Source organism: Choloepus didactylus, chromosome 8 (assembly GCF_015220235.1).
Source record: "Choloepus didactylus isolate mChoDid1 chromosome 8, mChoDid1.pri, whole genome shotgun sequence".
Lineage (NCBI taxonomy): Eukaryota > Metazoa > Chordata > Mammalia > Pilosa > Megalonychidae > Choloepus > Choloepus didactylus.
The window spans coordinates 45,848,658-45,864,088 of record NC_051314.1 but is presented as its reverse complement, the minus strand read 5'-3'; the positions used below and the strand labels follow the sequence as shown (position 1 = coordinate 45,864,088).

The 15,431-nt window shown below is 37.3% G+C and overlaps 1 pseudogene; it reads left to right on the top strand.

Annotated features, from left to right (window-relative positions):
- Positions 1-13,718: 13,718 nt before the first annotated feature.
- On the top strand, positions 13,719-14,229 carry LOC119542620 (annotated as a pseudogene).
- Positions 14,230-15,431: the final 1,202 nt, after the last annotated feature.

Below are 15,431 nucleotides of genomic sequence, written 5' to 3'. Positions count from 1 at the left end.
AAATATCCTGGAATAACTGTGGGAAGACAAACGTGACTGTCCACTCATCATCCACCAACCTGAATTGGGAGGAATGCCCGAGATCGCAGCATAAAATCTGTAAGTATAACTGCTGACCCACGCTGAGAGCCTAGAGCCGAGAGCCCCTCCCTCATGGAAGCCTCGTGGTGCTAGAGAGCAGCACTCTCTCAGACCAGCTCCAACTGGTGTTTTAATGTTAACTGCTCAATACAGACAGCAAATTCTCAACAAGCAGACAGAGGCTTTTGGTGACAACTGACCTTGGGAGAGTTGGGGCACATATCTGTCTCAGGATGGGGAGCCCAGAGGATCGGGTGCTACCACTGGCTGACGGGTGAAACTGGGAGCTTTTCTGTCCCTTTCTCTCTCTGTGGAGAAAACCTCAGCCATTTTTAGCCCGCAGCACTTTGCAGTAAAAGACAGCCTCAGCCATTTTAAAATCAAAACACTTTGATCAGCAGAGTCAGAGAAACAAAGAACTTATTGATATGCAGAAGACCTCTCGAGGGGCATAGATTCCCAAGAGGAAAGGTAGGGGCCAGCTCTACTGCCCACCTTTCCGGAACCAGACCCCAAAGCCTGGGGGAGGAGAGCCACAGGCCACACCCTCTTACACAGGCAGTGACAGGCTGATGGGTGTATCAATCCTCTAAGAAAAACCATCAGGGAAACCAGATACTGAATATTTCCTCCTTCTGTGACCTGAGCCTGTTCTCATCTGGGAAAACCTGACTGAGGTGGCCTAGGAGGTCGGAGGCCTAGAAAACAGAAAACTACAACCTACACTAAGAAAAATGAAGCTATGTTCCAGTCAAAGGAACAAACATACACTTCAACTGAGATACAGGAATTTAAACAACTAATGCTAAATCAATTCAAAAAGTTTAGAGAATATTTTGCAAAAGAGATAGAGGCTGTAAAGAAAACACTGGACATACATAGGGCAGAAATTGAAAGTTCAGAAAAACAATTAGCAGATTCTATGGAAATAAAAGGCACAACACAAGAGACAAAAGACACAATGGAAACATGCAACAGCAGATCTCAAGAGGCAGAAGAAAACACTCAAGAACTGGAGAACAAAACACCTGAAAGCCTACACGCAAAGGAGCAGATGGAGAAAAGAATGAAAAAATATGAGCAACATCTCTGGGAACTTAAAGATGAAACAAAGTACAAGAATGTAAGTATCATTGGTGTCCAGAAGGAGAAGAGAAGGGAAAAGGGGCAGAGGCAATAATAGAGGAAATAATCAATGAAAATTTCCCATCTCTTTTGAAAGACATAAAATTACAGATCCAAGAAGTGCAGCATACTCCAAACAGAATAGATCTGAATAGGCCTATGCCAAGACACTTAATAATCAGATTATCAAATGTCAAAGACAAAGAGAGAATGCTGAAAGCAGCAAGAGAAAAGCAATCCATCACATACAAAGGAAGCTTAATAAGACTATGTGCAAATTTCTCAGCAGAAACCATGGAGGCAAGAAGGAAGTCATGTGATATATTTAAGATACTGAAAGAGAAAAACCACCAACCAAGAATCCCACATCCAGCAAAGCTGTTCTTCAAATATAAGGGAGAGCCCAAAATTTTTTTCTGACAGACAGACAATGAGAGAATTTGTGAACAAGACACCCGCCCTACAGGAAATACTAAGGGGAGCACTACAGAGTGATAGGAGAAGACAGGAGTGTGTGGTTTGGATCGCAATTCTGGGAGATGGTAGCACAGCAATGTAAGTGCACTGAACAAAGATAACTATGAATACAGTTGAGAGAGGAAGGTTGGGAGCATGTGAGACACCAGAAGAAAGGAGGAAAGATAAAGACTGGGACTGTGTAACTTGGTGAAATCTAGAGTGTTCAACAATTGTGATAAAATGTACAAATATGTTCTTTTACGAGGTAGAACAAGCAAATGTCAAACTTGCAAGGTGTTAAAAATGGGGAGCCATTGGGGGAGGGATGCAATCAACATAAACTAGAGACTGTAACTAACAGAATCATTGTATTATGCTTCCTTTAATGTAACAAAGGTGATATACCAAGGTAAATGCAGATAAGAGGGGGGAATAGGGAAGGCATGTTAGATACTTGACATTGGTGGTGTTGTCTGACACTTTACTCTACTTTGATTTAAAGTTACTTTTCCTTTTGCTACTTCCTTGCTGTCATTTTTTTTTCCTCTTTCTTTTGCCTCTCTACCTTCTTTGACTCTCCCTCCTGCCTTGTGGAAGAAATGTAGATGCCCTTATATAGATAGTAGTGAAGGTGGTGAATACATAAATATGTGACCATACAGAGAACCATCGATTGTTTACTTAGGATGGAATGTATGGTGTGTGAACAAAACCATCTTAAAAAAAAATGGTTTGATGACAAAACTTCAAGGGCAATATACTGAGTGAAATAAGCTAGACACATAAGGACAAATATTGTAGGGTCTCACTGATAAGAACTAATTATAATATGTAAACTCATAGACATGAAATATAAGGTACCAAGATATAGGATGAGGCTTAAGAATGGGGAGTGGTTGCTTAGTATGAGCGGAATATTCAACTAGGATGAACTTAAATGTTTGGAAATGAACAGAGGTGTCAGTAGCAAGATGTGAGAATAACTAACAGTGCCGAATGGTGCGTGAATGAGGTAGAAAGTGGAAGCTCAGAGTCATATATGTCACCAGAAGGAATGTTGGAGGTCAAGAGATGGGAATGTATAAAACTGAATCCTATGGTGGGCAATGTCCATGATTAACTGTACAAATGTTAGAAAACTCTTCCATGAACCAGAACAAATGTATGACAATACAACTAGAAGTTAATAACAGAGGGGCATATAGGGAAGAAATATATACCTATTGCAAACTATATATTATAGTTTGTAGTATTTCAACATTCTTTCATAAACAGTAACAAATGTACTATACCAACACTACCAGTCAACAATTGAGGGGGGTTAGTTAGGGATATGGGAGAATTTGAGTTTCCTTTTCTTTTTTTTTTTTTCTTTTTACATCTTTCACTTTATTTCTTGTCTGGAGTAATGAAAAGTTTCTAAAAATTGAACAAAAATTAAGTGTGGTGATGGATGCACAGCTGTATGAGGGTACCAGGGGCAACTGATTGTACACTTTGGATCTTTGGATAATTGTATGGTATCTGAACAATCTCAATAAAAATTTTAAAAAAAATTAATGGAAACAAGTTTTTTCTGTAGTTTTTGCTAGCCAATCTTTTAAATTTGAAGATAAATATTCTCTTCTTTTAGCTCAGGTTGTATCTTTTTATTCCTCCATCAGAGCAAGTCCCCTCAGATGCCCTTAATCTTCCTTATGCATGGTCTTCTCCAAATCCTCCCACCGACATTTTATCTGCATTTTGTATCTCAGCTTAGATTTGACTTCCTCCAGGAAGAGACCTTCAGATATGGGATATATATCTTTTGAAATGTTCCACGGATCCTAAATTTTCTCTTTCTGAGATCTTTTCATTCACATGGTAAATATACTCTGTATTCTTCATAAAGTGTAAGCTCCACATCCACAAAATGATAATTACAAAATGAAAGAAATGTATTAAGCAGCATATCCTGGGCATGGGATATGTACTTGTCTTTTTCCACATGGAATTATCATCTCTTTATGACCAAAAATAATGTCTTATTAAATCTGTTCTCTCCAATGACTGTCACAATGCCAGGAATATATACATATATATATATATATATAATCAAATAAATGCATGTCAAATCGATTTTGGAGGGACACCACTGGATAAAGAGGTAATCTTCAAACTTACAAATCCCAAAAACTAGATTTCACTAAAAACAAGTCTCTACCCATCTCAGAAGACATTTGTTCATGGTCAATAGGAGCTGTCTCTTACTTAGCATAGATAGCCTTTTTACTTAAAATAACCCTGATATCATTGAATAATGTGATACCTCCTTTCTGCTTCACACTTTAGGTATAAAGTAAGGTGTGTCCCTCCTTTCCCTTCAAATAGGCAAAGGGGATCTGATTAAGAAAGTTAGTGTACCTTGAAAAGAAAAACAGGCTTATGCTCAGAATATGATAATTAAATATGAAAAGATTGTTTCAATGGCTTTTGCGTATGAGCACAACCATGAGTGTCCTTCAATGGCCATTACTGTGTAGAGTTGAGTTTCCCATATCAGGCTGCAGGGAAGTTCATATTCTGAGGAATCAGAAAAAAAATTAAGTTTGTCTGATTCCTGGTTCTGCTACAGACTAGGTTTGTGGCTTGGGAAAAAATCCCTCAAGTGCTTTATATATATATTCCTTCAATTATAGTTAAAGAAAATAATATCTAAATCACAGGATTTGTTGTAAAGATTCAATGTACAACTCTTGTGAAAGTGTCTTTTCTTTATCCCCCTTGCCCCAAATTATCTCTCTAGCTTTCCTCTGTAAAGGCTGAAGATCTGCAATATCAAATATATCATTTTCCCAGAGGCTCTGTATTCCTGACTACTTCACAGTCCCCAGTGATGGTGTCCATGGTGCTTGCCAGTAACTGTGAATATTTGGATTCTTCCTTTTCTTAATTCAGGTACCCTCTATGGGTACTTTTACCTAAAGAGTACTCACATTCAAATCCTCTGAAGTGTACATGTTCTTAAGACTCCGGTTCAAAATTCAAGTCATAGACTCAAGGAGGTGGAAAAATCATAACGTTTTTTTTTTTTTTCCTATAGTCAATGAACCTTATTTGACTTTCTCATGCAAAATGTGGGTCCTCACAATTTAGGCCTTCTTGGATTCTCCTTAGGCTTCCAGCAATAGTTGCATATATGCTCACCTCTTTTCTAGCTAAACTTTCTCCTCTTCCCCAAAGGGCCTTTCTCCAGAAATCTTCACTTTCTGACCAGACTAATGGTACCTCATGAATTACTAAGTTTTCTTTCCCCATTTGAGTCTTACCAGACACCTCCAACATTCTTTGGTAAATCAAACACACTTCCTTCTCTCCACTCTGCTGTTCTCTCCTCACAGTTTCTGCAACAAGATGATGTATATTTTGTTTCCTGAGGTAGCTGGAAAGGAGTTGGTGCAGGGTGGGGTGAGGAAGAGATGGCATTCCTCCCTCTAGAATCTAGTTTGTTTTGTTTTATTTTTAACTAAAATTAAAAAGTGAGACACATCTCAAAATTAGGGGATTCATTTTCCTGCCAGAAATCCTTGTTGGGGTTCAGTTTGGATATAGCTAAGCATTCAACATGGACATCATTTAAGCACTAAATCTCTTACCCAGAGTTTCTCCTTTTGCTGCTAAGTCAGGATTCTATCTATTTCTCTTTTTTTTTTTTTTTTTTTTTTTTTGTTTGTTTGTTTGTTCTAGTGGGTAAAGTCTGCTAAATCATCATGCAATCTTTCCATCTCTTCTGTTTGTCATAATAACTAAATTCTAAGCTCTGGATGTTTTAAAGTTCTTAGTTCTTTGGAGTTAAGCAAACATTTTTCCTCTCAAAAAGTCCCAATTCTATAATTACAATCTTGACTTTCAAAATCATTGCTTCTTCTGTAGGCTTTAAAAGAAGTTTAATTTGAAATGTAAAGCCAACAATGATGTCTTTGTTCTCAGCTATATGTCCCTATGTCCAAAGAAAATGGAAAGTGCTACCAGCTGCTTAATTGTTGCCCCAAAGTCAGAAGTAATCAAGAATCCCTGGAAGATGACATTTCAATAAATATCTATCAACATTATCTGACACAAACATTTGCACAAATTCCAAACCAGGGCTACATTTTAAAAGTCTTGTTTTATTAATTTGACAATAACTTTGCCACTCTCTCTAATCCTCCCTAACTCCTAGATTTCCTCTCAGCTTACAGTATAGATTATCACCAACAAGAAAATACATGTTAAACACCTCATATTTATGACAACTCCTGGCATTCAGTAAGTGTTCAACAAATAGAAGCTAACCTGTCAACTTTTTAGGATGACATTTTACAGAACAATATAGCAATACTTTCCTTCATTCTATTGTATTGGGAGTCATTTTTAGCCCATACAATGGTGTGGGCAGCCCTTCTTTGAATTATGCTTGGGCACAAAAATATTTACAACCAATCACTTTAACTTCTCAAAATTCAGTATATTTTCTAACATAAGTTTTTCATTTTACAATTGATGACAACTTCTACAGGTTCTCAACATAAAAAAAGTATGATAGAGAATGAGTGAGTTCATTTTGAATGGCCCTTGCTGAATCTTGTGAATTAAATGTATACCTTTATGCCACTTCATGCTATACCTATTTGCCTATGTCTATATTTTGTGGAACTCCTTCCCATGAACAGGGACTGAGAATTAATTAAAAATCCTCTTCATCTTTTAATCTATTAATTTAAATTCATTTATGGTCTCTTAACTAAAATGCCATTTGAAAGTTATTTAATTGTTAATTCTTTTAAAATTGTTGCTTCTAGTAAGTTACCAGTAAACAAATTTATGATAAAATATTAAGCATTTTTGACTACTTGAATTACAAGTTACCTGAAATAATAGTAAGTTAACATGAAATTAATAATTAACATAATTTTCATAGAGATCAAATTTCCAGCACAATTGAGGACATTATGGAAAAAACACAGCAAAATATTTTCCCATTCTCTGTTTTGCAGGTGAATTGGAGAACATTTTGTACTGGTTCCAAGTTTGCAAACGTGAGTGAGACATCATGTAATTCCCCTCACTGCCCCCTGTAATATATCAGTAATAAAATCAACGTTCTATAGCTATCGATTCACAAATGGCTGAGACAACCCTGTGCTCTTTCCCTTTGTTAAATCAATTTTTATTCTTTCAACCTCTTTCTTTCTTACTGTTGTTATGTCTAGGGGAACATCTCAAACTATTTTTTATCTCAAAGAAAGGTTAGAAAAGCCTTGGCTGATGATAGATAGCTAGGAATTCAGAGGAATTTGAGATCAGAGTCCATGCACACTTCTGACATATCTCTACTTGGTTGTAAAACAGTTTTAAGATTTACAGGGATCTCAGCACAAGAGACAGCAGATAGAGCTCATCAGGCTGCATGCAGATTCCCAAGATATTTGCTTTCTGCTTCCTTTTCTCTTGCAGAGCAAGCAGTTCAAATTTGATAACCAGTTGGCCAGGGCATTGTTGGAGCAAGAGATGTCTTATCAGTGCTGATTCAATGTTTTGTCCTCATCCCTGAGTTTTACCTTCACTTATAGACTTAAGGGAAGTCAAAATTAAAGTCTACAAGAAAGTTTGGAATGTCAGCTATGAAACTGTTTGATTCAGCTGTATTGGTTCTAGTCAATAAATCCAGAAGTTGAACTAGAAAGACTATTTGGGCCCTATTTCCTAAAAAGAGTGTAAAGAAATAATGAAGAAAAGTCATCTGCATTTTCAGTGTATCATTATTTTTATATCATTAAATAAGCCTACTTATTTGATGACATAAGATGATAACACTTATGGATTAAAGCAAATGTGCTTTGGCAGACAAATTTACCTAAACAAATGGCTGTGAGCACAAATGGAATGTAGGCTAAAGAGAAAAGCAGGGATCTGTTGGCACAAACAACTAATGTCCACTACATTTTTTTCCACAAGGAAAGTTTTGTGGTTCATTAAACCCCAAGTATTTTATCAGGTCCTGTAGAAAAAAATATATATATAGCAATGTACTCTCATTTCTCTGAAAATAATTGAGTGTGATGAGGCAAAAGGTAGAGGGAGGAACATTAACTTATTGTTTCTATATCCTAAAATATTTAAAAGTCCAAAGAAATAGGCATATATATACATATACACAAAGCCATACTTAGGTATGTATGTATGTATATATTACAGTTTTTCCCACAGGCATAACTCAACTGAACTTATCCATTAATTTATTGATTCATTTGTTTATTCAATATAAGCTATTAATCTTAACCATACATAGAGTTGAAAATAAAAGAACTACTTATAATATTCTAAGGATCAAGTTGGAGTCCAGGTAAGGAGCCAAAAAGTGACTATGAGTGCATTGTCTTAACAGATAGCTAAAGTACAGCAAGGGCAGACGGACATAGCAATATTTTGAAATCTAGGCAAGTAAAGAAATATTTCCATAGGAACTGTGGCCGCAGGAATGAGATTGGGATCCCAGTGTGGGTCTCCCTTAGTCTTCACAAGAAGAGGGGATCACAACCAAAAGAAAGAGAGGAAATCAGCCTCACAGGATTAAGCCAGTTTGAATAGTATAATTAGCTGTATATTAATTAAATTATTCCTTTCTTGTTAAAAATCTATTGAGTGGTTTCTATGTTAAATAAAAAAAAAAAAACTACAACAGGTTGAAGAAATACCTAGTTTAATAAAAAATAATGTCTATCTTCAGAAAATTAATGCTCTAATGTGAAAAACTGATGAGGTAAAAAATGATGAGGTGGCATTTATAATGTATGTAGAAAATAGAAAGCACCACATAAGTGCTTCATAAACAAACAAAAAAACAAAAAATATTTACAATGGCAGTCTTTTGGTGTAAGGGGACTCAGAAAGGGGGGTAAAGGAAAGAGTTCTGTTTTACATTTGGGTTCCTCCTATTCTCTCTCCCCAGCATCCTCTCTTCTCCTGGGAATTAGTAAAGAGAAGTCCTTCTTTCTTTGGATAGCTAAACCAGACAGAGCAGGTAAATCTAAAAGTTGTTGTGGCCATATTTTGCCACACAGACAAGCAAGCAGGAACAAAGTGACTGGCAACTTTGAGAAAAGAATAAAGTAGATATACAAAGAGAAGTCAAAGGAAACCAGGGAGAAGGAGAAAGAATGAGAAGGCAATGGGGGAAAACAGGAGAGGGAAGGGGGAGAATAAAGGAGACAGAGAGGAACAGAGATACAGAAAGACAGAGACAGATAGGAATTCCTGTTTCCTGTATTCTGTTTGCTCATTTCTGTCTATTCTGGCATGTATCTCAAACCTTTCTTTTCCAGGTATTTCCCAGCACCTTTCTAAAAAATATCCATTTTTTATTACTCTAGGCAAACAATTGAGAAACCCAACTCCTGGAAGAAAGTCGCAAGTCTAGAACCAGACTAGGAGAAAGGTTGATTTACATAAAGTGGTATTTGTTTTAGAAAAGAAGTCAGAGGTAAAATTGCAGATGTAGATGAACTTTTCCATGGATCTATTTTCATGTCCTTTTGTAAGCCCTCTGCTGCAATGCCTAGTGTTCTTTGCACCTAAAAAAAAAAAAAAAAAAAAAAAAAAGTGAACCATGTATTTATAATCTGAATCCATCTCCTAAATGTTTAATCAAAGTTCTTTTGGCCATAAGGAGCAAAACCCACTTAGGGTAGCTCATATAAAAGTAAGAGGAATCATGAAAGGAAATAGAACACATATATCCAGAATCTAGATTAAGGAACCAGGACAGTGTAAGACAAAACACTGAAATGTCTAAATACTCCTTGGTACCCTTTATTTCCAACTCATCTCGGCTGGCAGAAACAAGATACATCTTTTAAAAAACATTTCAGATCGTTCCTTCTCCCCTCTTCAGGAAATTTTCTTTGTTCACTGACTGAAAATGTTTTCTTTCTTTTCAACTGCTTCAACATAAATTTTCAATATATTTCAGTAGTTCTTTATGATATGTTACCTTTTTCAGTGAGCTTTATCTTTTATATGTTGCTATTACGTGCTCTACTGGAATATATAATCCGTATTGGCAAAGATTATTTTATGCTTCTCCCTATCCATTAAACATGCAAACAATATTCATTCAAATTAATATTACAGATTTTAATTTTATAATTGCCACACTCAAATTGAAAAATTCTGTGACTGCTTTTCTAAAGCAAATCAGATCTGACTCTGCTACTCCTCAACCCAGATCCCTTTTACAAGATGGATTAAAAAAAAAAAGTAACCTCTGTCACTGTGACTTTTCCTCCTTTACTAGGTTCCGGAGAAGGTCCTTAAGTGCCTTCTCATGTTAATATGTGCAAGGCCTAGGTCTCCTAATTTTCGTTCTATGCTCGATGTGTTCACTAAGTTTAGATGGCCTGTGGATGGTGGACATATCCATGACTTCAGTGGTCATGGGAATCATTGCCATGACTGGGAGTCCTTATGCTAGATCTCATCTCCCCAGGTGCATGACAGTCCATAGATTCATTCCCTTCTGAGGCCCTGCTGCCACTCCATGATGGTACTGTTCTGCTGAGTTCAGGTCCTGCTACAAGGAATCACTCCTCATCTCCTTCTTAGCAGTGGACATGCTCCCATTCATTCCAGGATTGGTAGCTTCCCAGTCTCCCCTCAAACCCCTTTCTGAATACTCTCTCCTTTGGGTGCCTGAGGTCTAGATTGCTCATGGTTTCCCTTCAAATAGCCTTGAGAAATACAATGTTTGTCTCTTTTACTTATTATTTGGTATAGATTAAAAATGCTGAAATCAAAGGTTTATCTTTCTTACTAGGTCCCCTGGCTACATTAACATAGCATGCACAGTTCAACTCTAGCAAAAAGCTTTTAAATAAGTGGTTTGGTTTTTAAATATTTTGGTTTGTGAGAATGTAAATGGAGAGAGGTAGTCTTGGAACTTGGAACTTACAAGAAGATATAAACGAAGTCTGTAAACCTGAGACTACTATCTTATTCACTTACAGCAGACAGTATTAATAGTATGCATTGCACACTATTAACCAAGAGCAAAGTTAGAAGAAATCTAATAAATTATCTCACTTCCCTTCTTGTTAAAGTCCAAATTGGCCAATTTCCATATAAATAACATTTGTTTTAGATGAAAGGAAGTACTGTTCATTATTTATAATAAGTGTCTGACATCATGGATCAAATAATTAAATCATAAAATTGGCAATGCCAACCTGATATTCAGAAATAATACAAAACATAGAAAACTGATATTTAGAAATAACAGCCCTTTCCTGAACTACTTGCATGGAAAATTCTTACTAAACTGAATTATGAAATACAACTGAATTATTTTCAAAGCACTCATGTCTGCTTGAAATAAGATACGAAAATCTTAGTGAAAAAATTCAAATCACAAATGCTTAAAACATCAATAAAATGGAAATATCACCATGATAAGATGTGATGTTAAGGCTGGTAAAGATCTGGAACTTTCCATTCTCTGGAACCCCTAACTACCAAGAAAAATGTAGAAGAAGGAATATGTCATCTTCAAACTTTTGTTGCTACTGCCACAGATGAATTACATTCCCATTAGCAGACCTCTGAAATGGGTAGACCAAACATTATATTTTATGCTTGACAATTTACGGAGTTCCACAGACATGATTAAAATACATCAAGATCAATTGCAAACAATGTGCAGAAAGTTATGTCAAATAAAGGAATTGGCAAAAAGATGTTACAACTGTCTCAACTTTTATAGAGACTTCAGGGAATCAAGCCTTAGGATTGGTCAAAATCAGATATTTCTTAAAGGAAACACTGTGATCATTTTAAAAGACAATTAGAACAATTTTTTCTTTTAATTTTATATTCCCTGGAAATTATTATTAGAATTCCCCTCCACAGTCCCTGGTTAGTCTCAACCCACACTATAAATACCTCTGTAATTAAAGGGAACATGTTCCCAATTTATTATTTCCATTCACCTTGACTGTTCTACATGTAACATGTATCTTTTTATCCTTACTACATATATAAATCTTAAAATTTGTGTGAATTTATTCCTGGCAAGAACTAATTTTAAGTGAAACATTTATTTTGGACTCTTAATACTTCTAAATGTTACCATGTTCACATTATGCTTATTTTATTTTAGTCTATATGCTTGATATACTATATAGAATACAGTAGAAAGAATCCTAAGATTGTGACCAAAAAGCCCCACCTCCTGGCTTTCACAGCCTTGTGTAATCTCCTCCCCTCAAGAATTTTGTTTTAATCAAAGGAAGTTGGCTACACTGAATTGAAGGAAAGTCACTTGCATGATTAGGTTACAAGACCATGTAACTTCCATTTTGCTAGAAGATTCTCTCTCTTCTCAGCTTTGATGAAACAAGCTTGCCATAGGGAGAGGCCCATGCAATCAGAAACTGAGGGCAGCCTCTACCAACATCCAGTAAATAATGAAGCCCGCAGTCCAACAGGCCACAACACTGAACACTGCCAACAACCACTTGAATGAGCTCGGAAGTCCTTCTCCATTTGAACCTTTACATGAGATTCCAGCCCTGCCTGAAACATTGTTTGCAGCATTGTGAGAAATCCTGAATCAGAGGATCCAGTCAAGCTGTGTCCCATCTCCTGACCTTTGGAAACTGTGAAATAATGAATGTGTGTTGTTTTAAGTCTGAATTTGTGATATTTTGTTAGGTAGTCATAGATAACTAATACATAGCATGATATAAGAATATACATAAATCAAAGGAGCAACGTTTAAAATGTCACAAATTGTTAACATTATGGAGTTCTTTGACCCCCACCCCCCAAGTACATTTATATTCTCTGAAGTATTCTCTGTGTTATTTGTGGTGTGTGGACCTAGCTTTAAAAATCACAAAATATGACCATCCATTCAGTTGCTGATATCATTTTTACCCCTTAGGCCCTAACATCCATTTAGTCACTAAGCCCAGATAATTCTTACAAAAATCTTTCAAATCCATCCATTTCTCTCTTTCCTCGTGCTTTCACCATTATCTGGCATCTTAAACACTGCATCACACTCCTTCTATTCACTTTGCAGACCCTCTTACTTCTTTCTGATCCATTTTACACAGATAATCCAAAGTGATTTTATTTTTTAATTTCAAGCCTGATCATGCGCCTCCCTTTTATGTCTTTTGTAGAAGAGAGTCTCAAATCTTCAACAGAATGCACCTGTGTAAACATGTTTTGGCACTTGCTGACCTCTCCAGGTTTCCTATAATCAATTGCCCTCTACATTACGGGTAGACTAGCAATTTGATTCACTACTTTCAATGGGCCTTGCTTTTTTCCTCTATATGCCTGTTCCTTTGTCTGGAGTGCTGTTTTCTTCCATACACCTCCCCAATCATCAATCTCCTTCAATTATCCTATTCTTTTAGAGCATTAAAGTCTCAGCTTAAGATCACTTCTTGAATGGCACCTTTTCCAAACCCAAGTTTAGGTTAGATTTCCCTGTTACACAGTGCCATATTACCCTACACTTCTTCAAAGCACTTATTTGAACTTACTAGTTCAATATCTGTCTTCCCTATTAGATTGTAGTTTTTTGAGGACAGGAAGCAAGCCTCTATTGTTTAACTCTTTAATCTCAGCATCCAGCAAAATAGCCTGCCACAGATATCTCTTCATCAGTGGTTCTCATTTGGGGATGATTTTACCCTCCTGGGATGCACTTAGCAATGCCTGGTGACACTTTTGGATGCCACAAATGAAGGGGCAGGTTCTACTGACATCTACTGGGTGGAGACCAAAGATGCTGCTATGCATCCTACAATTCACAGGTTGGCCCCACACACAACAACTACCTGGCCCAAAATGTCGATAGTGTTGAGATCGAGAAACTCTGCTCTACGTGTTAATATTTATCAAGTGAATAATAAATAAAGTAATAATTAATCTAAAAATTAATAAACATTTTTATTATGAAGAACTGCAAAATTCAGGAACATGAATAAGGAAAAGCTTTTATTTCAGGGAAAGCAGCTAGCAAGATGGAAGATGGGGAGGTCACTGAGGGCTGGGAGGAGGCGGCAGACAGTGGGAAAAATCCAAATCACCTCCCCAAGTGCCCATTGTGAGTCAGGACGACAGCCTTCCCACCGGGCCCCTCTGCAGATCTGCATGCTCCAGAGGCCCACCAGCCACGTTGTGGTCAGCAGCCCCAACTCCACCAGCAGGCCAGCCCTTCCAGTCAAGTCCCTAGCACAGTGGGAGGCACAGTACACCGAGGCCGGAAAGATCCTGGGCAGGGCAAGCCCTGAGGTAAGGCAGGAGAAACCCACCCTCGACAGGCCAACCAGGCTCTCCCAACCTGAAGGCAGCAGGCAGCCCAATAATGGGATCAAACAGCCCCTGGGTCCTGATGGGTCACAAGGCTTCAAACAGCCACAGATAAATGTGGGCAAGAAAGGATGCCACCGCTGCCACCATCACCACCTTCTGGGTCGTCCGCCAAGGGTCGCACTGTGGTGGCAGACAGCTGGACTTGAGCAGAGGGAATGACTTAACTTACTTGCACTGTGATTCCCCTTGCTTTGCCCACTGTGACCTTGAACCCCATGCACTGTGACCTCCCTCCTCCCCCACTTCCCACTGTCATTGACATATCAACAAGGGCTGTCCCAAGTCAATGGAAAGGGAAAGGCTAGGGTTCAGGGAGGGTTAGGGGGACCCACCAAGGACTCAGAGCAGAGAGTCAGACTGTGCCACCTGGAGTAAAGCCAGTGCCAGCAATAACAGTTTATCATGCTCATTAATTTGGGATTTCAAAACACGAATGTAAATCCCACCCCCAAGGGCATGTCTTCATCCCTCAAAAAGCCAGTTCCATTTGAAAATAATAACAATAGAAAAAAAACTTTTGTTTCTATACAGTTTGTTAGGATATTATTTTCCTTTATCGTTCTTTTAATGAGTATATTCTTTCATTCATCCAGTTGTTAGAGTATTTATTGACTTTTGGGCTCTATGCTTGGAGGTTTTTGGGTTTCTGTGGTAAATCAGGACCCCGTACTCAAGGATTTTGCATACCAGTGAAAGAGAAAGACAATAAACTAATAAATAGATTGTGAAAAGTGCAAACAAAGAAATAAACAGAATGAAAGGATAGAAACTAGTATAGAAGATAAAAACTGGCAGCACTTTACCAAGCTAGAGAACAAGCCAGCTAGGCAAAGAACTGGAAGAAGATTCCAGCTGGAGTTACAGTGGATGCAAACTCCACTAGATGGGAAAGACCTTGATATATTCTGGAAACTGAAAGGATTCTGGTAGGGTTTGACCATACATATTTGAAATTAATTCAAAAGGCAATGTGAATTTATTGAATGGTTTCCATTAGAAAGAATGACATGATTTGAATAATATTTTTAAAATATCACTTTACCTGTTGTGTGGGAATGCATGGGGATAGCAGGAAGAAAGACAGGAGTAAAACAAGTTATTGCTTGCAGAAGTCAATGAGATGATGGTGATATGGAGATGTAAAGAAGGGGATGAATATGAAGTAAATTTTGGAGGGAGAATTTACATGACTTGGATGAGCATGGTAGGAGAAAGGGAGAAATAAAAATTGACACTACATTTTTGTTTATGCTTGAGCAAAATAAAATGGTGATACCATTTACTGAGTTTGTAAAGACTGACTAAGGAAAAGATACAGCAGGGAAAATCCAGAGTTCCGTTTTAGATATGTTTGTGATGAA